The sequence below is a fragment of the Nycticebus coucang genome, unplaced genomic scaffold (assembly GCF_027406575.1).
Source record: "Nycticebus coucang isolate mNycCou1 unplaced genomic scaffold, mNycCou1.pri scaffold_54, whole genome shotgun sequence".
Taxonomy (NCBI): domain Eukaryota; kingdom Metazoa; phylum Chordata; class Mammalia; order Primates; family Lorisidae; genus Nycticebus; species Nycticebus coucang.
This window is the reverse complement of record NW_026515584.1, coordinates 571,873-597,755: the sequence shown is the minus strand read 5'-3', so window position 1 is coordinate 597,755 and position 25,883 is coordinate 571,873. Positions and strand designations below refer to the sequence as shown.

General features: G+C 36.8%; 1 long non-coding RNA gene and 1 pseudogene across 1 annotated transcript; both read left to right on the top strand.

Moving 5' to 3' along the window:
• Positions 1 to 1,561: 1,561 nt before the first annotated feature.
• On the top strand, positions 1,562 to 12,094 carry LOC128579453 (uncharacterized). The gene is made up of 2 exons (XR_008378155.1): positions 1,562 to 1,631; positions 11,924 to 12,094. It is a non-coding gene; the product is annotated as an uncharacterized LOC128579453 (long non-coding RNA).
• Positions 12,095 to 24,069: 11,975 nt separating this feature from the next.
• Positions 24,070 to 25,842, top strand: LOC128579442 (protein MCM10 homolog; annotated as a pseudogene).
• The last annotated feature ends 41 nt before the right edge of the window (positions 25,843 to 25,883 follow it).

Below are 25,883 nucleotides of genomic sequence, written 5' to 3'. Positions count from 1 at the left end.
TCATTTTGTGACTTTATTTTATTTGCTAAGTATTATATTTGTGAGATCAATCCATATTGACACAAGTGTATTTGGTTTAATTTATTTTGATTTTTATAATATTCCATCACATAAATGCTGCAACATCAAACTGTTCGAAAGCTTGTTTATATATATATTCCTATATATATGAATGATAGTCCTAATGGCTTTTGTATTATATAGGTGTATCCACAGATATTTATTGTATTGTTTATTAATATTGAAAAAATTAAAATACAAAACCAAGATTTATATGTTTATTTATTTTATAAAAACATGCATGCTATATGGGACACTGATATTTGATATCCAAAATATTTCCATAAACATTCACTTATTTCAGGCCCACATTGCCTTTATTTTCCAATATGTCCTTCTAATTCATTTTCTGCCATTCACTTGTGTTTTTCTGAAATTCATCTTCCATATAGAGTTTAGAGTGATTTACTTAAGTGAAAATGGGATAATTAATATCTCTTTGAAATATTAACATCCAAGCACCATGAAATTTCATAGAAGGATTTCTGCTATCCCTTCTTGTCGGCATTTTTTTCTGGCATTCCTGAGCTTCTACAATGCCTGGCTCACCAATCCCTCTACTGCAGACAAATACATATACATATGTTTCTTCAGGAATTGTTTCCTCTCTCTCCTTCTGCTTTCTGTCCTGCTCTCATTCTTTCCTGGCCCCTATGCCCTTTAATTTGGCTCATCTTACATTATAAATATCAGCTCAGACATAATCTCTGAAAAACTCATTTTTGACAGTTTTATTTATATTCCTTCCAGCCACAGCGTCAATAATTATTGAGTAAAACAGATAAAGACTGTTCCAGAAGTTTTGAAATATTGTGCTTATAGTCCAGGGGAAAGGGTAGAGACATGGCAAGAAACGACTTACAGTTTAGGTAGGAACATTGAAGTAGAGATGACACTAGAGTACTAAGGCAGCCCTGAGGGAGGAGATGCCTATTTATCTAGAGAAACAGCAGGAATCAATGAAGGCTTCATGTTGCAGTCTAAGGCCTTAAAAGATAAAAATAAAATTGTTAAAATATCACAGTAAATCTTTTCACATGTAACAAACAGGATGTACACTGATGAAAATACAAAAAGCAACAGAAATTTGTGAATTATTAATAAAACAACATGCACAGCATGCTTTTGAATGGTACTATTATGAAATAGAGAATAATCCACAATGTTATTTCATATGTGTGTATTGTATATTTAAATTCTGTTTTTCTTCTGACATTATGTGCGTATACATTAGGTGGAAATATCTGTGAGTAAATCTTTGATATGTCTGTATTTGTTGAACCTAGTGACATCTAGTTCCCTCTGGGTTGTTTTGCAAAGTTTTGGATAATTAGAAGTGTTTTATTTTATTTTTTTTACGGAAGTAAATATTTGGCTAAAGATTAAGCTTAACATAAACTCTCAATTTACACATAAATTACTTTTTTACCCCTTTTTATCAAACAATGTAAATTTTGTTGAACTGTGGTCCACTTAACTAAATGTATGGTCTATCAGTATAGCCAGCCTTGCAGATGTCATCAGATGAAGAGAAAGAAAGTCATGAAGGAAATAAAAATAAACAGTCACAGGTATGAAACTATTTAATTTTAGATTTCTGATTTACTATTGCTTTCTTTTGCAATGGTATTTTGAATGGTATTTGCAATGTAGAATAGTCCAAATAAAATTATCTTTTGGACTACCATCTTAGACTGAATAGGCCACAATTTAATATTTTCTTTAAAATATATTCTTAACTAGTTAAAATATTTAAAAATCCTGAAAACTCAGATAGCCTTTGTCTTTGGAATAGAGGTAAAGAATTTCTGGGCTTGGGATGGAGCAAGTTGGGGAACCAGAAAGATCATTCAGCTGAGTTCTCCTAGAACGAATGGGGAAAAAGAGAGTACCCAGCTATACCTAGCATGAAGACCTTACCCAGAGTCCTAGCTAAGGGAGCACAGTGAGGAGGTGGTGAGATGGATATAGCTTATGATCTGGAGAGGTGGAAATCTGATGAATTAGGTAAGTAATTGAGACTGGCTTGGATCAGCTGGCCACCCACAGAGGTTTGTGGCAGAAGGAAGCCTTTCTTGAACTTTCAGTTGTTGGGGCAAGCTGTGTGTTGAGTGGAAAGCTTGGAAGAGAAGGCAAGCTCAAACAGTAAACAGCCTAACCATATTCAAATGCTGGTTGGAGTGGATGTGCCATAGGTTTATGCCTGGTGAGGCAGCTATAATGAGAAGTTCTCGGTCGCCAGGTGGCTGCCATTGTGGGAAGTCCTGACAAGGTCTTAGCAGGAGCCTAAAGCACTGTTGTCTTAATATCTTCTGCCAAGATCAGAACTCATCTATTGGGGCAGGCTGAGGGACTCCTGCAACCTATAGGAACTAGAGTCAGGGGGCACTGTGAAACCTGCCCCTGAAGGATTCTAGCCAGCTTTAAGATCCCAACTCAGCAGCATCTGAATGCTGAGAAAACAATCAGGTGATTGCCCAAGGCAATAATTTTGGAATTAGGATGATAGAGGTTGCTGCTGTGCTCTCTGTCTCCTGAAGAACCCACAGCACGACCTGATGCCCCAGAAACATACTGTCATCATGCAACATACTGTCATCAAGAGCAAGGACTTCTCTTTAAAACAAACGAGGTAGTGAGAAGTAAAAAGGAGCATAAGGAGGTAAACAAGAAGAAAGAACACATGAGGAGGAAACAATAGAAAAATTCAGGCAAACTGAAAAATAAGAACAGAGGATCCCCCACAATGAACCATGAGGCACCTACTGCAGAAGACCCCATCTATAAAGAATTAGTTGACTTCTCTCAGAGCTGGACAGATCCTCTAAACAGAAATTAAACAAAGATATAAGAGATTGAAATGAGATCCTAGCAAAACTGTGCTTGACAGATGTATATAGACCACTCCATCCCCAAAATAAGAATATACATTATTGTCATCATCCCATGGAACATTCTCCAAAATCATCACATCCTGTGACAGAAAATGACACTCAACAAAATCAAAAGAATTGAAATTTTACTGTGCATCTTCTCAGAGCACAAGGCACTAAAAGTCAAACTCAACTTCAACAAAAACGTTCAACCTCGCAAAAACGCATGGAAGTTCAACAACCTTATGCTGAATGACAGTTGGGTGCTGGAAGAAATACAAAAGGAAATTATTAACTTCCTTGAATATAACAACAATGAAGATACAAGTTAAAAAAAAAACTGTGGGATACAGCAAAAGCAGAAAAAAAATACCACTTTAGAAGCCTATATTCAAAAAAATGAAAAAAAGAAAGATGGAGACTTTACTTTTTTCATGTTTATTACATGGATGGAGCTGGAACATATTCTTCTTAGCAAAGTATCTCGAGGATGTAAGAAAAAGTATCCAATGTACTCAGCCCTACTATGAAACTAATTTATAGCTTTCGTATGAAAGCTATAACTCAGTTATAATTTAAGAATATGGGGAAGGGGGAGAGGAAGGGGGAGGATGTGTGGAGGGAGAGTGATTGGTGGTCTCCTGTGGTGCATCTTACAAGGTTACATGTGAAACTTAGTAAATGTAGAATATAAATGCCTTAACACAACTAAGAAAATGCCAGAAAGGCTATGTAAACCAGTGTGATGAAAGTGTGTCAAACAGTCTATAAAAGCAGTATATGGTGCCCAATGATTGCATTAATGTACACTACTATGATTTAATAAAAAAAAATGAATGTTCAAATAATGTACCTTGGTAAAAATTAAATCCAATTTATGTGATAATTGGTAACTAAATTGCCCTCTAAAGAGACACAGGTTGGTTGACTAAATAGAAAAACTCAGTCCAGACATCTGCTGCATTCAAGAGTCTCATCTATCCTTAAAAGATAAACATAGACTAAAGGTGAAGGAATGGTCACCTTTAATTCAGGCAAATGGAAATCAGAAAAAAGTAGGTGTGGCAATTATATTCTCAGATACAATAGGCTTTAAACCAATCAAAGTAAGAAAAGATAATGATGGTCACTTCTTATTTCTTAAGGGCTACCCTCAACATGATGAGATTTCAATTATCAACATTTATGCACCCAAGCAGAATGCAACTCAATTTATAAGAGAAATTTTAGCTGACATGAACAATTTGATTTCCCCCTGCACATTAATATATGGAGACTTTAACACTCCTCTGGCAGTGTTGGATAGATCCTCACACAAAAAAGAAGCTAAGCAAAGAAATTTTAGAACTAAACTTAACCATTCAACATTTACATATAATAGACATCTACAGAACATTTCATCCTAATTAAACTGAATACACATTCTTCTCATCAGCCGATGGATCATCCTCCAAAATTGATCGCATCTTGGGTCACAAGTTTAACATCAGCAAATTTTAAAAAATATAATTCATTCCTCGTATTTTCTCAGACCGTCATGGAATAAAAGTTGAACTCAGTAAAAACAGGAATCTTCACATGTATACAAAAACATTGAAACTAAATAACTTCATGCTGAATGATAGCTGGGTCATAGATGAGATTAAGAAGGAAATTACCAAATTTTTGGAACAAAACAATAATGAAGTCGCAAACTATCAGAACCTCTGGGATACCACAAAGGCAGTCCTAAGGAAAATATATAGTATTGCAAGCCTTCCTCAAGAGAATGGAAAGAGAGGAAGTCAATAACTTCATGGGACATCTCAAGCAACTGGAAAAGGAAGAAATTTCCAACCCTAAATCCAGCAGAAGAAAAAAAAGATAACTAAAATTAGAACAGAACTAAACAAAATTGAAAACCAAAGAATCGTACAACAGATCATCCAATCAAAGAGTTGTTTTTTGAAAAGGTCAATAAAATAGATAAACCTTTGGCTAACCTAACAAGAAGTAGAAGAGTAGAATCCCCTATTCATCAATCAGAAAAGATAAAGGCCAAATAACAACAGACTCCTCAGAAATCCAACAAATCCTTAATGAATAGTACATAAAACTCTACTCTCAGAAGTATGAAAATCTGAAGGAAAGAGATCAATACTTGGAAACATGCCACCCTCCTAGACTTAGCCAGAAAGAAGTGCAAATGTTGAACAAGCCTATAACAAGCTCTGAAATAGCATCAAGTATAAGAAATCTCCCCCAAAAGAACAGCCCAGGACCAGATGGCTTCACATCAGAATTCTACCAAACCTTTAAGGAGGAACTAGTACCTATATTACTTAATCTTTTCCAAAACATACTAAAAGAAGGAATATTTCTCAATACATTCTATGAAGCAAATATCATGCTTATATCTAAACCAGAAAAAGACCCAATAAGAAAAGAAAATTAGAGACCAATATCTCTAATGAATATTGATGCAAAAATATTCAATAAGATCCTAGGAAACAATACAATAACACATCAAAAACATTATACACCACAACCAGGTGTGTTTCATCCCAGGGTCCCAAGGATGGTCCAGTATACATAAATTCATAAATATAATACATCACATAGACAAATTAAAAATCAAAGACCATATGATTCAATTGATGCAGAAAAAGCTTTGACAATACCCAGCATCCTCTCTTGATCAGAACACTTAAGAAAATAGGTATAGAATTCACTGAATTCTTGAGACATCTTTTGGGTTACTGCTTGGAATTCTAATTTGATCAATTGATGCTTACTACTGGCTGCTTGAAGAATTTTTTTCATCTTGACTTCAGACAGGTTCATTGCAATGTGTCTTGGAGAGGCTCTGTTAGCATTGAAATTACCCAGGGTATGATATACATCTGAAAGGGGTGTGTGGGGGTCTTTAGTGAAACTTGGGAAGTTTTCCTTTATGATAGTATCCTGAATGGCTTCCATTCCTTTGGGGCAATCTTCTTCCCCTTTAGGAATCCCTATTCATATATTTGAATAATTCATGGAGTATTGTAGTTTTCTAAGCACATGTTATGCTTTCTTTTCTTTTCTGCTCATCAACTCTCTGGGTTAAGTCAAAACTTTATCCTGTAGCTCTGAGCTTCTTTTTTCTCCATAGTATACCCTATTTTTGATACTTTTCACTGCAGCTTTACATTCCCTGATTGTTTCCTTCATTTCCTTAATCTCCACCATATCCTTTCAATGTTCTACGTATCATCAGATTTTTGGTTCTTTCTTTCCATGTTCTTGCCCATTCCTTTTAGTGTCTTTATCATCCATATTTTAAATTCCCTTTCTATCAACTCCATTAATTCTTTTATTTTCTCCATACAAATAAATGTGTTTATTTGCTTTCCAATTTTGCCTGCACAAAATTAAGAAGACTTAAAATTTAAAAACAATGGCATTGATTAAAATAAGGACTAGAAACAAAAATGTCATCAAGAACGAGCAAAGATAAAAACATTCATAGAAGAGATCAGATTATTGCTGCCAGAAAATATTGAGCAATAATAATAAGAATGCAAAAAAAAGTAACATTCATATTGTGAGATAAGAGTGTGTCTATCATAGAATGCTTTGACTTTGAGGTTCAGTATGGGGTCATCAGTTAACTTCTTTTTCTTTTTTCTTTTTTCCAAAGTCTCAAAAAATAGACAACTATTCTTGCTAATACGTTTGAGCTCTCTGTGGATTCTGGTTATTAAACATTGGTCAAAGGTTTAACCTGCAAATATTTTCTCCCGTTTTGAGGGCTATCTGCTTGCTATACTTAACTATGTTCTTGGCTGTGCAGAAGGTTTTCAGTTTGATCAGGTTCCAGTAGTGTAGTTTTGATACTGCTTCAATTGCCTGGGGAGTCCTCCTAATTAAATATTCACCAAGGCCGATTCCTTCAAGAGTTTTCCCTGCTCTTTCTTCTAGTATTTTTATAGTTTCATGTCTTAAGTTTAAAGATTTTACCAAGTGGGAGTCTATCTTAGTTAATGGTGAAAGGTGTGGATCCAATTTCAGTCTACTACAGATCGCCAGCCAGTTTCTCACTGTGGGCAAAGGAATGGAAGAGAAACTTCTCTAAGGAAGACAGGCGCATGGACTACAGACACATGAAAAAATGCTCATCATCTTAATCATCAGAGAAATGCAACTCAAAACTACTTTGAGATATCACCTAAATCCAGTAAGAGTAGCCCACATAACAAAATCCCAAAACCAGAGATGTTGGCATGGATGTGGAGAAAAGTGCACACTTCTGCACTGCTGGGGGGAATGCACACTAATATGTTTCTTTTGGAAGGATGTTTGGAAGACACTTAGAGACCTAAAAATAGAGGTGCCATTCAATCCTATAATTCCTTAACTAGGTAAATACCAGAAGAACAAAAATCACAATACAAAAAAGACATCTGTACCAGAATATTTATTGCAGCCCAATTCATAATTGCCAAGCTATGGAAGAAGCCCAAGTGCCCATCGACCCATGAATGGACTAGCAAATTGTGGTACATGTATACCATGGAATATTATGCAGCCTTAAAGAAAGATGGAGACTTTATCTCTTCCATGCTCACATGGATAGAGCTGGAACATATTCTTCTTAGCAAAGTATCTCAAGAATGGAAGAAAAAGTATCCAATGTGCTCAGCCTTACTGTGAAGGTAATTTATAGTTTTCATATGCAGGCTATAACCCAACTGTAGCACAAGAATTTGGGGAATGGGCCATAGGCGAGGAAGAGAGAGGGGAATTCAGGGTGAGGGAGGTTAATGGGTGGGGCCACACCTACGGTACATATTATAATGGGTACAGGCAAAACCTACTAAATGCAGAATACAAATATCTACATACAATAACTAAGAAAATGCCATGAAGGCTACTTTGAACAATTTGATGAAAATAATTTAGATTGTATATGATACCAGCACATTGTAACCCTTGAATGCACAAATGTACACAGCTATGATTTAACAATAAAAAAAGAAAGAAAATAAGTATAGAAGTAACATTTCTTAACTGATAGAGGCCATTTGCTGCAAACCCACAGCCAATATCATAGTTAATGGTGTAAAATTGAAATCATTTCCACTCAGATCAGGAACCAGGCAAGGGTGCCTACTCTCTCCACTGCTTTTTAACATTGTAATGGAAGTTTTAGCCACCGCAATCAGGCTAGAGAAGACAATCAAGGGATCCAAATAGGACCAGAGGAGATCAAATTGTCACTCTTCACAGACGATATGATTATATATCTGAAAAATCCAAGGGAATCAACTACAAAACTCCTAGAAGTGATCAAGGCATAGAGTAGGGTCTCAGGATACAAAATTAACACTCATAAATCTGTAGCCTTTATATATACCAATGATAGTCACAGGGAAAAAACAATCAAGGACTTCATTCCCTTTACAATAGTCCCAAAGAAGATGAAATATCTGAGAGTGTATCCAACTAAGGATGTGAAATGTCTCTATAAAGAAAACTATGAAACTCTGAGAAAAGAAATAGCTGAAGATGTTAACAAATTTAAAAATGTATCATGCTCATGGCTGGGAAGAATCAATGTTGTTAAAATGTCTATACTACCTAAAGCAATCTACAGATTTAACGCAATCTCTATTAAAGCACCTCTGTCATATTTTAAAGACCTGGAAAAATTAGTACTTTGTTTTATACGGAAACAGAAAAAAAACTCAAATAGCCAAGACATTACTCAGAAATAAAAACAAATTGGGAGGTATCATGCTTCCAGACTTCAAACTATACTATAAATTGATAGTGATCAAAGCAGTATGGTACTGGTACAAAAATAGAGAAGTAGATGTGTACTCAGCCCTACTATGAAACTAAATTATAGCTTTCACATGAAGGCTATAACCCAACTAAAGCACAAGACTATGAGGAAAGGGCCAAGGAAGGGGAAGGGAGGGGGGTTATTATGGTGGAGGCAGGGTAATGGGTGGGGCCACACCGACGGTGCATCTTAGAATGGGTACAGGCGAAACTTACTAAAGGTAGAATACAAATGTCTATATACAATAACCATGAAAATGCCTGAAGGCTATGTTGAACAGTTAGATGAGAATATTTCAGATTGTATATGAAACCAGCATATTGTACCCCTTGATTGCACTAATGTACACAGTTATGATTTAACAATAAAAAATAAATAAATACATAAATAAAAGGCAAAAAAAAGAGGTAAACCCAGACATTTATTGTCATTTCATTTTTGATAAGCATATTAAAAATATAAATTTTGGGAAAGATTCCTTATTCAATAAATGGTGCTGGATGAATTGGCTGGAAACTTGTAGAAGACTGAAACTGGATCCACACCTTTCTCCTTTAACAAAAATTTACTCTTACTGGTTAAAAAACTCATAATTAAGACATGAAATTATTAATATTCTTAGAGAAAGTGCAAGGGAAATGCTTGAAAAACTTGGCCTGGGAGAATACTTCATGAGGAAGACACCCCAGGCCATTGAAGCACCATCAAAAATACATTATTGGGATCTGATCAAATCAAATGCTTCTGCACTGCCAAGAACACACTAAGTAAAGCAAATAGACAGCCTTCAGAATGGGACAGGATTTTTGCAAGTTATACTACCGACAAAGGTCTAAGAACCAGAATCCAGAGAATTCAAACTTCTTACTAAGCAAAAATCAAGTGATCCCATTTCATTGTGGGCAAAAGACATGAACAGAAGCGTCTCTGAAGAAGACAGATGCATGGCCTACAGATACATGAAAAAAATGCTCATCATCTTTAATCATCAGGGAAATGCAAATCAAAACTACTCTGACATACCACCTAACTCCAGTAAGAGTAGCCCACATCACAAAATCCCAAAACAACAGATGTTGGCGTGGATGTGGATAAAAGGGAAGACTTCTGCACTGCTGATGGGAATGCAAACTATTATGTTCCTTTTGGAAGGAAGTTTGGAGAACACTCAGGGATCTAAATGTAGACCTACCGTTTGATCCTGCAATTCTTCTTCTAGGTGTATATCCAAAGGACCAAAAATCATTTGGCAATAAAGATATTTGCAACAGATTGTTCATTGCAGCTCAATTCATAATTGCCAACTCACAGAAGAAGCCCAGGTGCTCATGGACCCATGAATGGATTAATATATTGTGGTATATGTATACCATGGAGTAGTATGCAGCAGTAAAAAGAAAATGGAGACTTTACCTCTTTTATGTTTACATGGGTGGAGCTGGAAAATATTCTTCTTAGTAAAGTATCTCAGGAATGAAAATAAAAGTATCCAATATAGGGCGGCGCCTGTGGCTCAGCGGGTAGGGTGCCGGTCCCATATGCCGGAGGTTGCGGGTTCAAACCCAGCCCCGGCCAAATTAAAAAAAAAAAAAAAGTATCCAATATACTCAGTACTACTGTGAAACCAATTTATAATCACTCACACTTGCATATGAAAAATGAAACACAACTTTAGCCTAGGATGAAGGAGGGAAGGGGAGGGAGAGGGGAAGGGAGGCAGTGGGAGGGAGAGTAGGGGATAGAAGGAGGACCACACCTATGGAGCACATTGCAAGTACAAGTTGGATCTATCATGTGTAGACCACAAATGTCCTTATAATATAATTGGGTAAATGAGGTGAAAGCTACGTTGATTAATATGATGTGTAAGCACTCCCAATTTGTATAAGTAATCAACACACTGAAAATGGCATTAATGTGTTTATGATCTATGTACAAAAGACTTAATAAAAAAAGAAAAAAAATCATACATTATGATCAAATAAGATTCATCTTATATTAATTTTTTGAGTGGTGAGAAGTATGGATCCTATTTTATTCTTCTGCATATGGCTATACAAATACAATATTACTGGCACCTTTTATTGAAAGGGAGAGATACCCCAACATATGTTGTTGCCTGCTTTGTCAAAGATCAGGTGTCTATATGTGGATGGTTTTGTATATGGGTATTTTGTCTTGTTTAATCAGCCTGTGTCTCCATTTTTGTGTCAAAACCATGTTGTCTTGGTTACTTTATACTTGTAGTATAGTTTGAAGGTGGTAATGTGATGCCTCCAAATTTGTAAAAGAAGTCATTTTATCAAAAAATACCTGTACTCAAGTGTTCATTGCAACACAATTCACAATTACAAAGATGGGGAATCAACCAAAATGTGCATCAATTCATGAGTAGATTAATAAAACATGGTTCATGTATTCCATAGAATACTAAGACTCAAAGAATGACTTAATATCTTTTGCAACAATGTGGATATAACTAGGGACCTATTAGAAGGGACGATTATCCTTAGTGAAGTATCTAAAGAATGAAAACATGAATATCCCATGTACTTACTACTAAATTGGAATTAAATTGATGGGCACACATGTGAAGTAAACCTCAATAGAAATGAAGCAGGGGGTGACAGGGGGAGGGGACGCAGAAACCTATCTAACAGGTACAGTGAACACTCTCTGGGTGAAAGACATACTTCTATCGATGACTGAAACATTACAAAAGCAATCTACGTAACCAAACTATTTGTACCCCCATAATACTTTTAGATAAATAAATAAGTACATAAATAAATAAATGAAAGGATAGAAGGTGGCATCTTTTGTTTGTCTTTTTATTTCTCAATTTCTGACACTCAAATGGGGTGAAAATTCATTCAATACCAACAGGAAAAGGGAATGACAAAGTTAAGAACGGCCCTTTTTGAAATTTTGAAAAATTCTTTTTGACTCACTCAAAGTGATATAAAGCAGATTCTCCAAACAATTTAAATAACAAAGTTATAATTATATCTCACAATTATGTGATAATACTCAAATGTAATGCTAAAATTAAAGTAATAACAAAATATTTTGCTGGCTCTAATCATAACAAAGTAAAGTGATAAAATCAATCAAAACAAAAAATTTCTTTTTATGGACTAAAGTAGTAACAATTATCCCTTCTATTAAACTTTTCATCAAGGTTAAAAAACAAAGGAAGAAGTGTGAAGCTAATGAGATAGAAGTATCTAAATACCTCTGTGATTTTGCAACTGATGACAGTGATGATGATGGATTTACTCAAAAAAGAAAGGCTGGAGAAACCTACAATCAGCAGTTTTCTAGGAAGGAGAATGAAAAGTGGGACAGGTGAGCCTGTAGCGGTGTTTCATAGTAGATAATTATTACTGTACAAGAAAACTAATTTTAATTTGGACTAACATTCACAATTAACCAGTTGTATACTTAACCTAAGGATTTTCAGCCTTTGCCTGCTATTAGAACAATGCAAATTTACAAACAATGGGATATCATTGTTTTCAGTCATGCTGATATTTTTGTTTAACAAAAGCAGTGCTGAGAAATGTGTAGAAAATTTATTGTCATGCACTATTTGTTGATAAACCGGTAAATCCACGTTGACAGTTAATTTAGCAATGGGCATCAAATTTCAAATATGTCATTCATTGAATCTAAGAGGTCCAGTTCTGCAGCTAGATCCTACAGGACAATGTGACCCATGTAAACACACAAACGTGTTAAGAACATTCGTTATCTATGATATATACATAAAATAAACCAATATGTATGTACCTAATATATATATATATAACCTATGTTAAAATGCATAGTATTAATTATGTATGTCAAGGACTTTTATATAACTACGTTATCTATATATGTGTATTACAGAAGTTTATTATAACATTGTCATATCAAAAGTTGGAGATAGTCTAAATACGTGTCAGTAAGGAAATACTTAAACACCACACCCATAAAGTAATGTTGCATACAATGATTTTCTAAAATGAGGTGAATCCGTAGTATACTAATGAGGTGAATCTGTAGTATACTAATCTAAAATGAGGTGAATCTGTAGTATACTAATCATTTCCCAATGAAAGTATGCTAAAGTATTTAGTTTAGTGATACATATAACCAAATTTTGATAGAATTGCTTAAATATCTGCTGAGTTGCAAAAGGCAGCTACATGTTGTTGGAATTCTAGCTTATAACCAAGAAGGTTGGAGGTTATTATATTTTTGGTTTTGTTCTCAATACATGAGTGCTCAACTATTGGAACCTCAAATTAGTCTGAAAATCAGCAAATGATTGCACATGGGCACTCGTTTTCCATATATACATTTCAATAAAGTGTAAAAATGATTAAATCAGAGGTTGTTTAATCTAATAAAATTAGTCTTGGCCAAATTTTCCTTTAAAAGGCCAGAGAGTAAATATGTTTTAGACTTTGTGGGCCATATGGATTTTGTTATAGTCCAAAATCTGTCATAGAAAATGAAGGAACCGGCATGCCTGTGATCCAATAAAACTTTGCTGACAAAAGCAGGCAATGGGCTGAGCTTGGCTCACATGTGCTAATTTACTGATTCTTGTGGTAAAACCCAGTACTACTAATGCAGCAAGTCTTCTTTTAAAAGATTATGCATTTCAATATGAACCACATCACATTATTCAACAGATCTCATGTTACATTATTTATACAATAAGATTGTTCTTGCAATTTTTCCCCTTTTATTTCCATTATGGAATTCAAAATTTTAACATAAATATTTACTTTGTATAGTGAATGAGTATAAAATATACTAAATTTGGATGACTTTTATCACACAGTACATACTTCCCTTGAAATTTCAGTCATTTTTGGTCTTTATTTATATACATGGACAAAATGATAATCAGGTCTTTTCTTTTCCTGTTTCTTTTTTTTTAATTTCATGTTAATGTGAGGGTATAAACAATTATTTGTTTACATTATTTTCATTAGTTAGGTAGAGTCCCTCTTGTAGTTGTGTCCCGGACTCAAGAGGTGTTCCATGTACCCTTACATTCTGCCTATTAAGTAGGAGCACACCAATCTCCCTCCAACCTTCTCTTGCCCGTTCCCTTGTTCCCCTTCCTCCCAACTTGAACTGAAACGAGATTTTTCTCTTATGTGTACATGTATTAGATTGTCTACTGGCTTTATACTATTATTGAGTATGTTGGATATTTGTGTTTCTATTTTCTGATGCTTTACTGAAGAATGCATTTCACCTCCATCCAGGTTAATATCAAAGATGTAAACTCTCTGTTTGAAAAATGACTGAGAAGTATGGTGTACACATACCACAGTTTCTTGATCCATATCTGAGTTGATGGACATTCAGGTTGTTTCAGAATCTTGGCAAATGTAAACTGAGCTGCAGTAAACAATCTAGTGAAAATGTCTTTATTAAAAAATATTTTTTTTCTTCTGAGTAGTTATATCTCTATTAATGTGATTCCAGGATCAAATAAAAGTTCCAATTTGAGTTCTCTGAAGATTCTCCATACTTTTATTCAAAAAGGTTGCATTAGTTTGCAGTTCCTGCTAGGGTGTAAAGTGTTCCCCATTACCAATATCAGCAACTTTGGGACTTTGTGATGTGGGCTATTCTCACTGGATCTGGATGATGTCTAGGGCGGTTTTGATTTGCGTTTCTCTATTGATCAGGGAAGATGAATATTTTTTCATATGTTTATTAGCCACTCATCGGCTTCCTCAGAGAAGGTTCTGTTCATATCACTTGACCAGTAGTAGATGGAATTTGTTTGCTCTATTGATGTTGATTTAATTTGAGTTCTCTGTAGATTCTAATTATCAAACCTTTATCAGATTCATAACATGTGTAAAACCATTCTAAAGGTTGTCTATTTGCTTTACCTGTTGTGTCCTTAGCTGGACAGAAGTTTTTTCAGCTTAATTAAGTCCCATTTGTTCATTTTACATGTTGCTACTGAGGTCTTTGTCATAAAATCTTTCCTGAGTCCAACATCATCAAGAACTTTTTTCACACTTTGTTCTAAGATTCTTATCATTTCATGTCTTAGATTTAAATCTTTTATCCATCTTAAGTCAATTATTTTTTTTTTTTTATAATTTATTTTCACACTAAGGCCCCACCCCCCTCCCTCCATCCCTCTTTCTGCACCCCCCCCATAACCTTAATTGTCATTAATTGTCCTCATATCAAGATTGAGTACATAGGATTCATGCTTCTCCATTCTTGTGATGCTTTACTAAGAATAATGTCTTCCACTTCCATCCAGGTTAATACGAAGGATGTAAAGTCTCCATTTTTTTTAATGGCTGAATAGTATTCCATGGTATACATATACCACAGCTTGGTAATCCATTCCTGGGTTGGTGGGCATTTAGGCTGTTTCCACATTTTGGCGATTGTAAATTGAGCTGCAATAAACAGTCTAGTACAAGTGTCCTTATGATAAAAGGATTTTTTTCCTTCTCGGTAGATGCCCAGTAATGGGATTGCAGGATCGAATGGGAGGTCTAGGTTGAGTGCTTTGAGGTTTCTCCATACTTCCTTCCAGAAAGGTTGTACTAGTTTGCAGTCCCACCAGCAGTGTAAAGTGTTCCCTTCTCTCCACATCCACACCAGCATCTGCAGTTTTGAGATTTTGTGATGTGGGCCATTCTCTCTGGGGTTAGATGGTATCTCAGGGATGTTTTGATTTGCATTTCTCTAATATATAGAGATGATGAACATTTTTTCATGTGTTTGTTAGCCATTCGTCTGTCGTCTTTAGAGAAAGTTCTATTCATGTCTCTTGCCCATTGATATAAGGGATTGTTGGCTTTTTTCATGTGGATTAATTTGAGTTCTCTATAGATCCTGGTTATCAAGCTTTTGTCTGATTGAAGATATGCAAATATCCTTTCCCATTGTGTGGGTTGTCTCTTTGCTTTGGTTATCGTCACCTTAGCTGTGCAGAAGCTTTTCAGTTTAATGAAGTCCCATTTGTTTATTTTTGTTGTTGTTGCAATTGCCATGGCAGTCTTCTTCATGAAGTCTTCCCCCAGGCCAATATCTTCCAGTGTTTTTCCTATGCTTTCTTTGAGGATTTTTATTGTTTCGTGCCTTAAATTTAAGTCCTTTATCCATCTTGAATCAATTTTTGTGAGTGGGGAAAGGTGTGGGTCCAGTTTCAGTCTTTTACACGCAGACATCCAGTTCTCCCAACACCATTTATTGAATAGGGAGTCTTTCCCCCAAGGTAAGTTCTTATTTGGTTTATCGAAGATTAGGTGGTTGTAAGATGTTAGTTTCATTTCTTGGTGTTCAATTCGATTCCAAGTGTCTATGTCTCTGTTTTTGTGCCAGTACCATGCTGTCTTGAGCACTATGGCTTTGTAGTACAGACTAAAATCTGGTATGCTGATGCCCCCAGCTTTATTTTTGTTACTAAGAACTGCCTTAGCTATACGGGGTTTTTTCCGGTTCCATACAAAATGCAGAATCATTTTTTCCAAATCTTGAAAGTACGATGTAGGTACTTTGATAGGAATGGCATTGAATAGGTAGATTGCTTTGGGAAGTATAGACATTTTAACAATGTTGATTCTTCCCATCCATGAGCATGGTATGTTCTTCCATTTGTTAATATCCTCTGCTATTTCCTTTCTGAGGAGTTCATAGTTTTCTTTATAGAGGTCCTTCACCTCCTTCGTTAGGTATATTCCTAGGTATTTCATTTTCTTTGAAACTATGGTGAAGGGAGTTGTGTCCTTAATTAGCTTCTCATCTTGACTGTTATTGGTGTATACAAAGGCTACTGACTTGTGGACATTGATTTTATATCCTGAAACATTACTGTATTTTTTGATGACTTCTAGGAGTCTTGTGGTTGAGTCTTTGGGGTTCTCTAAGTATAAGATCATGTCGTCAGCAAAGAGGGAGAGTTTGACCTCCTCTGCTCCCATTTCGATTCCCTTTATTTCCTTGTCTTGCCTAATTGTATTGGCTAGAACTTCCAGCACTATGTTGAATAGTAAAGGTGACAGAGGACAACCTTGACTGGTTCCAGTTCTAAGAGGAAAAGCTTTCAGTTTTACTCCATTCAGTAAAATATTGGCTGTGGGTTTGTCATAGATAGCTTCAATCAGTTTTAGAAATGTGCCACCTATGCCTATACTCTTCAGTGTTCTAATTAGAAAAGGATGCTGGATTTTATCAAATGCTTTTTCTGCATCTATTGAGAGGATCATGTGATCTTTATTTTTGCCTCTGTTAATATGGTGGATAACGTTTATGGACTTGCGTATGTTGAACCAGCCTTGCATCCCTGGGATGAAGCCTGCTTGATCATGATGAATGACTTTTTTGATGATAAGCTGTAATCTATTGGCTAGGATTTTGTTGAGAATTTTTCCATCTATATTCATGAGTGAGATTGGTCTGAAATTCTCCTTTTTGTTTGGGTCTTTTCCTGGTTTTGGTATCAGGGTGATGTTTGCTTCATAGAATGTGTTGGGGAAGATTCCTTCTTCCTCAATTTTTTGGAATAATTTCTGCAGTACAGGAATAAGCTCTTCCTTGAAGGTTTGATAGAATTCTGGAGTGAAGCCATCTGGACCAGGGCATTTTTTAGTTGGAAGCTTTTTTATTGTTTCTTTGATCTCAGTGCTTGAAATTGGTCTGTTCAGGAGGTCTATTTCTTCCTGGCCAAGTCTAGGGAGAGGGTGTGATTCCAAATATTGATCCATTTCCTTCACATTGTCAAATTTCTGGGCATACAGTTTCTGGTAGTATTCAGAGATGATCTCTTGTATCTCTGTGGGATCAGTTGTTATTTCCCCTTTATCATTTCTGATTGAGGTTACTAGAGATTTTACTTTTCTATTTCTAGTTAGTCTGGCCAATGGTTTATCTATTTTATTTATTTTTTCAAAAAACCAACTCCTTGTAACATTAATTTTCTGAATGATTCTTTTGTTTTCAATTTCATTGATCTCTGATTTGATTTTGAAGATTTCTTTTCTTCTACTGAGTTTAGGCTTAGATTGTTCTTCTTTTTCCAATTCCATAAGGTCTCTTGTGAGATTGTTGATGTGCTCTCTGTCTGTTTTTCGAATGTAGGCATCTAAAGCGATGAATTTTCCTCTCAAAACTGCTTTTGCAGTATCCCACAGGTTTTGGTAGCTTGTGTCTTCATTGTTGTTATGCTTAAGGAAGTTAGTGATTTCCTGTTTGATTTCTTCCTGCACCCATCTGTTATTCAACAGAAGATTGTTTAATTTCCATGCCTTTGGATGGGGTCGAGCATTTTTGTTAGAGTTGAGTTCCACCTTTAGTGCCTTATGGTCTGAAAAGATACAAGGTAAAATTTCAATTCTTTTGATTCTGTTGATATTAGTTTTGTGTCCCAGGATATGATCAATTTTGGAGAATGTTCCATGGGGTGATGAGAAGAATGTATATTCTTTATCTTTGGGGTGGAGTGTTCTATATGCGTCTATCAAGCATAATTGTTCTAGGGTCTCATTTAAATCTCTTATATCTTTGTTTAATTTCTGTTTAGAGGATCTGTCCAGCTCTGTAAGAGGTGTGTTAAAGTCCCCTGTTATGATGGTATTATCAGATATCATATTGCTCAGACTGAGTAAGGTCTGTTTCAAGAATCTGGGAGCATTTAAATTTGGTGCATAGATATTTAGAATTGAAATGTCTTCTTGTTGTAGTTTTCCCTTGACCAACATAAAGTGACCATCTTTGTCTTTTTTGACTTTAGTTGCTTTAAATCCACATGTATCTGAAAATAAGATTGCAACTCCTCTTTTCTTCTGAATTCCATTTGCCTGAAAAATTGTCTTCCAACCCTTGACTCGGAGCTTTAATTTGTCTTTTGAAGCCAGGTGTGTTTCTTGCAGACAGCAAATGGATGGCTTGTGTTTTTTAATCCAGTCAGCCAATCTATGTCTCTTCAGTGGGGAATTCAAGCCATTAACATTTATGGAGATAATTGATAAGTGTGGTAGTATTCTATTCGTCTTATTTTGTGAGAGTCCATTGCTTAGTTTTATCTTTTGCATCAGTGTGGAGGTTAGGTTCTGTCCTTTGATTTCTGAGTTCTTACTTTGCTGCTGATCCATTGTGGTGGTCAGTGTGCAGAACAGGTTGAAGTATTCCCTGTAGAGCTGGTCTTGTTGTGGTGAATTTCCTCAATGTTTGTATATCCATAAATGATTTGATTTCTCCATCAATTTTGAAGCTTAGCTTAGCAGGGTACAGAATTCTGGGCTGAAAATTGTTCTGTTTAAGTAGATTAAAGGTAGATGACCATTGTCTTCTTGCTTGGAAAGTTTCATTAGAGAAGTCTGAGGTCACTCTGATGGATTTGCCCCTGTAGGTCAACTGGCGCTTACTCCTGGCAGCTTGCGGAATCTTTTCTTTTGTCTTGACTTTGGACAGGTTCATCACAATGTGTCTTGGAGAAGCTCGGTTAGAGTTGAGGCGACCTGGGGTCCGATAGCCCTCTGAAAGCAGTGTGTCAGAATCTTTGGTGATGTTTGGGAAATTTTCTTTTATAATATTCTCTAGTATGGCTTCCATTCCTCTGGGGCAGTCTTCTTCCCCTTCTGGAATTCCTATAACTCGTATGTTGGAACGTTTCATAAAGTCCCATAATTCTGACAGTGAACGTTCTGCTTTCTCTCTCTTCTTTTCTGCCTCTTTTACTATCTGAGTTATCTCAAAAACTTTGTCTTCTACCTCTGAAATTCTTTCTTCTGCATGGTCTAACCTGTTGCTGATACTTTCCATTGCATCTTTAAGTTCCCTGATTGACTGTTTCATTTCCTTCAGCTCTGCTATGTCCTTTTTATATTCTTCATATCGTTCATCTCTGATTTGATTCTGTTTTTGGATTTCCTTTTGGTTATTTTCCACTTTATTAGCAGTTTCCTTCATTGTTTCCATCATTTCTTTCATTGTTTTCAACATGTGTATTCTAAATTCCCTTTCTGTCATTCCTAACATTTCTGTATAGGTGGAATCCTCTGCAGTAGCTACCTCATGGTCCCTTGGCGGGGTTGTTCTGGACTGGTTCTTCATGTTGCCTGGAGTTTTCTGCTGATTCTTCCTCATGAGTGATTTCTTTTATCTGTTTCCTTGCCCTAATTTTCCTTTCACTTCCTCTTGCTCTTTAAGTTCTCGTGCCTGTGGATTAAGGGTTACAGGACCAGAAAGGTGAGAAGGTTGAAGAGCAAAAAAGGGATGAAAGAAAGGAGGACCGAGTGATAAGAAAAGAAAGAAAGATAGAGAAAGGAGAGGGGGTAGGGATAAGGAATATTGACAAAAAGAAGAGAGGCACAGAAAGAGGGAGACAGGGCAATATAGGTGTACAGTAGGGTACTTTGACACAACCTTAAAAAACCCCACCTTCTGGGGGTTGGGTGCCCAGTTGGGTGGTTCCGTTGAGGTCAGCAGCTCTTTGCTAACCTGGTCAGACACAGTACCCCACCTCCACCAAGTAGAGAGGAAAGACAAAAATGCTATAACTCAAACCAAAACAAGCAAACAGAAAACTTTATGGCGATAAAATTGGGTGAAAAACCAAGTGATAGCGGTAGAAACACTAGCAAAAATGAAGTTGTAGTTATTAAAAAAGGCAGCAATGGGAAATTATAATTAAACTAGAAAAATTGAGAAAGAAAAAGGGATCTGTATGGAAAAGATTGAAATTAAGAAACAAAAGAACATCAACAACGTCAAAATAAACAAACAAAAAAACCCAACCAAACAAAAAAAAAAAGAAAAAAAAATACACAACCAAAAACAAAGCAGTTTGTATATGTTGTTGAATATTGTCTGGGCAACACGTGGTCTTTTGGGGTATGGGATGTTAGTCACAGTTCCAATACGACTGGAGGCTGCTGATTTCTCAAACCCCAGCAGGTAGACACCCTAAATCTCTCTTCAGCCCACCTAAAAGGCACTTTGAACTTGTAAACTTGCTGAGCAGAAGCTTTCCCAGCTTTCTCGCTGGAATCGCTGCTGAAGTGGCTATCCACTTACTCAGTGTGCCAAAACCGGTCTCACTCTGCCCCTGAGGGTTAGGGCTGCAAGGCGGCTCAGACCCCACCCTTAGGCTACTTGGTTGCTGGGTTACCAGCTCCCACCCGTTTCTAGCTCTGTGACCCTGAGGGCGGAGCTTGCCGGGGCAGATCACTGACAATGGATCCGTGTGACCCACCGCCAAACACTATTAGCTCCGTCTGGCTCAGCGGCTCAGACTGGGGCCCTAGACAACGGCCAAAGTTCTCCGCACTCCCACTCAGGCCTTCCCCAAGGCAGTTCAACTCAGTGCCAAGTCCAAGGACATCAAAAGAGTTCACAGGTAAGGCCTTTCTGGTTTGCAGTCTCGCTGCTACTGAACTTACAGTTGTGGGCGGGTTTAGACGGGTTGAACACACGCGACCACTTGCCGGTTTTCCACTGTTTTAGTCCTCCTCTTGGGGTCCAGAAGTCTCTCGCTGACTCCCTGTATTCTCATAGGAGTGATGATAGGCAGTTCCCACCAGCCAGAGATGCCTGGAGTCCTATCTCCCCAGACTCACGGTGCCCAGATGCAAGGAAGCTGTTACTCGGCTGCCATCTTGCTCCGCCCCCCTTAAGTCAATTATTTTAAGGGGTGAAAGGTATTGGTCGAGTTTCGTCTACTACAAGAAATTATGTGTAGAAATTTGGCAATGTGGAGGAAATGTACCAATAGCTGCAATCATGCCATCTTCCTAGACTTTACCAGGAAGAAATAGATCTCCTGAAAAGGCAGATATCAAATGCTGAGTGTGCAGAAACAATAACAAAGCTTCTAACACCACCACCAACAACAAAAGCCCAGAAACAGATGACTTCACAACAGAATTCTATCACACCTTCACAGATGAGCTTCTATCTATACTGAAGAACCTATTTCAAAACATTGACAAGGCTGGAGCCTTCCCAAACATATTCTATAAAGCAAATATCACTTTTGTTTTGATTCCAAAACCAGGAAGGGACTTAACAAACAAGGAGAACTTCAGACCAATTTAACTAATGAATATAGATGGAAAAATACTCCATAAAATCTTAGCTAATAGATTACAGCTACTCATTTCAAAAAAAGTATGCATCACAATCAAGTAGATTGCATCCAAGGGGTGCAGGTTGTTTTAACATATGTAAATTCATAAATTTAATACATCCTATCCATAAAAACAAAGTCTAAATGATGCTCTCAATAGAGGCAGAAAAAGCATTTGTTAAAATTCAGAATTCTTTACTAACAAGAACATTTAAAATATAGGCATATTTGGTATATTTCTTAAGATGATTGAAGACATCAATCCACAGCTAACATCATGCAGAATGGTGTAAAATTGAATGCTTTTCCAAAGAGAATTGGAACCGGACAAGGATGCACACTCTCACCACTATTACTCAACATAGTTCTAGAAATTCTAGCCAATACAATCAGGCAATAGAAAGAAATAAATGACATCCCAAAGGGAGCAGAGGAGGTCCAACTCTCCCTCTTTCCTGCTGATATACTCTTATATTTAGAAAACCTAGAGACTCAACCAAACACTCCTGGAAGTTATCAGGAAATACAGAAATGTCTCAGGGTATAAAATCACTTTGCAAAGATCAGTAGCCTTGTATATGCCAGTAACAACTAAGCTGTTCAGCTTCTCTTGATTGAGAAGCAAATCAAGAACATAATTCCCTTCAGAGTATCTTCAAAGAAAATTAAATAATTAAGAATATACCTAACAAAAGAGGTGAACTATCTTTTCACAAAGGATTATGAAACCCTAGGAAAAGAAATTATAGAAGATACTAACAAATTGCAGAACATACCATGCTCTTTGCTGGGAAGAATCAACATTGCCAAAATGCCTATTCTACACAAAGGAATCTACAAATTTGAGGCAATGGTGATTAAAATACTGACATATTTTGAAGAACTGGAAAAAATAGTACTTCATTTTTTATGGAACCAGAAAATAAGCAATATAGCTAAGGCTATTCTTAGTAATAAAAACAAAGTCAGAGGCATCACCCTACCAGACTTTGGGCTATATTACAAATCTGCCATAAACAAAACACCATGGCATTGTCACACAAATAGAGGCATAGACATATGGAACCGAATTGAAAACCAATGGATCAAACCAATCTCCTCTTGCCATCTGATCTTTGATAAACCAAACAAAAATATACAGTGTGGAAAATAATTAATTTTCAAAAAATGGTGCTGGGAAAACTACATAACCACATGAAAAGACTGAAACTTGCCCCACACATTTCACCCCTTATAAAAATTGGCTCAAGATAGATAAGAGACTTCAATCTAAGACACAAAATGATAAAAATCTTAGAAGAAAGCATAGGGGGAAACTCTTGATGATGTTGAGCTAGGGAAAAATTTTATGACAAAGACTTCAGGGCCCATCATAACAACAACAAAAATTAACAAATGGACTTAATTAAGCTGAAAAGCTTCTGCATCACTAAGGACACAACAAGGAAAGCAAGAAGATAATCTTCAGAATGGTAAAAGATATTTGCCAGGGCATGAATCTGACAAAGGACTGATAACTAGAATCTACAGAGAACTCAAGTTAATCAACAGTAAAGAGTAAACAATCCCATCTACCTCGGGGCAAGAGATACAAACAGAACCTTCTCTGACAAAGACAGACAAATGGCTAAGAAACATTTGAAAAATGCTCATCTTCCCAGATCATCAGAGAAATGTAAATCATAACTACCCTGAGATACCACCTAACCCCAATTAGAATAGCCCACATCACAAAGTCTTAAATCTGCAGATGCTGGTGTGGATATGGAGAGAAGGGAACACTTTTACACTGCTGGTGGTACTGAAAACCAATACAACCTTTTTGGAAGGAAGTATGGAGAATCCTCTAAGAACTCAAACTAGCCCTCCCATTTGGTCCTGCATTTCCTTAATGAGGCATCTAGCCACATGGAAAAAAAAATTGTACTAAACATTTGCACTGACCATTTGCAGCTCAATTTACAATTGCCAAACTGTGGAAACAACCTAAATGCCCATCAACCAAGGAATGGATTAACAAGCTGTAGTTTGTGTATACCATGAAATACTATTGTGTCATTAAAAAAGATGGAGATTTTACATCTTTTTTACTAACCTGTATGGAGGTGGAACACATTCCTCTTCATAAAGCATCAGAAGAGTGGAGAAGAAAGAACGCAATGTACTCAATTCTAATATGAAGGCTGTAAGTGGTCTAATAGAAGGTGGGGGATAGGGAAATGAGGGATGGGGAGAGGGGCAGAGGAAGTAGGGTAAGGGGTCACAGTGTATGGCACACCTCTTGGGGGTGGGACACAATTACAAGAGGGAGTTTACCTAACAACTTCAATCAGTGTAACATAATTCTTTGTACCCTTAATAAATTTCAAACAATAAAAATAAATAAATACATAAATAAATTAATAATAAAATTGAAGATAGAACAAGGTGCTTTTATAGGATTGCTCAATGCTAACCCCGTGAAGCCCAAGGATGGCTCAGAGAAGGTGTCCTTAGCTATGGATCATCCCCAGAATCTCTTAATTATGGGTGAATCTCTTGATCTTGAAACCTATAAAGCAAAGAAAAAGAATGGAGAACCTCATGCACAGATGGTTAATTTGTGAAACTCTGAATACTTGAGTATCACATCCAGGCTCAGTACTGGAAACTCAGTGCACAACAGGCTGACCTGCAGTCCACCTTATCCAGAGGATAAATTCCAAAGAAGTTTGCCTGCAAAGTCACCAGCCTTGAAGAATGGCTATGTCAAGATGGTTTTTACCACTGAGGAGTTTCTTCCGCGTCCTATGTGGCCTCAGTTGCAGCAGCTGTTGTGCCTACGAAGATGATTCAAACCACTCGGAGCAATCTGGTTGTCAAAGGTGCAGACTTGATCATTCAGGAAACAAAACAAATACTCAGAATGCCCCAGAAGAGCTTGTCTTGCTCTGAGGAGTTCAAAGAATTGAGGGATCTGCCACTGAGTGGAGCCAGAAGCCGGTAGCATTTAGTCAAAGCCATGACTACAGGGATCATGGGAAGCCCCAAACCTGCCATGCAGTCTGTATTGGCATTGGCCCTCTTAAAACAACAGAAGCAGCAAATGTTGTAGATGAGGGAAAGGAAATCAGAAGCTTTTTGGAGACAATTTCTCCAAGGCTCAAATAAAGTCAAGAGCCTGGCTCTGCCATCCTCATCTTAATAGCCCACTGATCAATCTGCATGGATGGGGACTGATTTCCCCAGGATGGAAGGCAGCCTGACCAGGTGGATGCCCAAGATGGGGTGTGGCATCTCAAAAGGAAATGACGTTCTCTTTTCTGATGAGTCACAACCACCAAAACCAAAACTGAGTGCTTTAGCAGAAACAAAAAACTTGGCTGCTGTCACCAAATTAAGAGCAAAGGCCAGCTTCTTAAAGAAACACACCAAAATAGCCTCAAAATGATACAAAAGGATTCCCAGGATACCCTGGGAGTGGTGAAATGTGTAGAAAAGAACACCATGTTTTCTTCCCAAGCTGAGGATGAATTGGAGCCTGCCATGAAGAAAAGGAGAGAGCAGTTTGCCTGACTGGAATCTGAGTAATTTCAGGAAATTCTAAAAGTAAAGTCAAAGTGCACAGGTGTCCTGAAAGAGGCTGAAGCTGAGCTGCATAAATGCTATTTTGAGGCATTGGTGAAAAAAAAAAAAAAAAACAAATGGAAGAAAAGATGAGAAACATCAGAGAAGTGAAGTGTCTGGTCGTAACATGCAAGATGGGCACCTACACCGATCTCCATGTGCTGGAGACCTGTGTCAGTGAGCAGCACGACCTCTACTGGCTCAATGACATGAAAAAGTTTTTCAAGTGTCCCTGTGGGGACAGACTCCCACACAAGCACTGCAGTAATCGTGGCCTCTAAAAAAAAAGGGAGGGAATGCTAAAAGAAAACTCTGGTCCAAATATCAGAGGAGAAATTTTGTTACCAAGAGGAGAACACGCCAAATTTCTAAGTAGCCTCAAATAACCCTAACGTCATTTGCCTCAATCTTTTTTTCTTCATGTGGC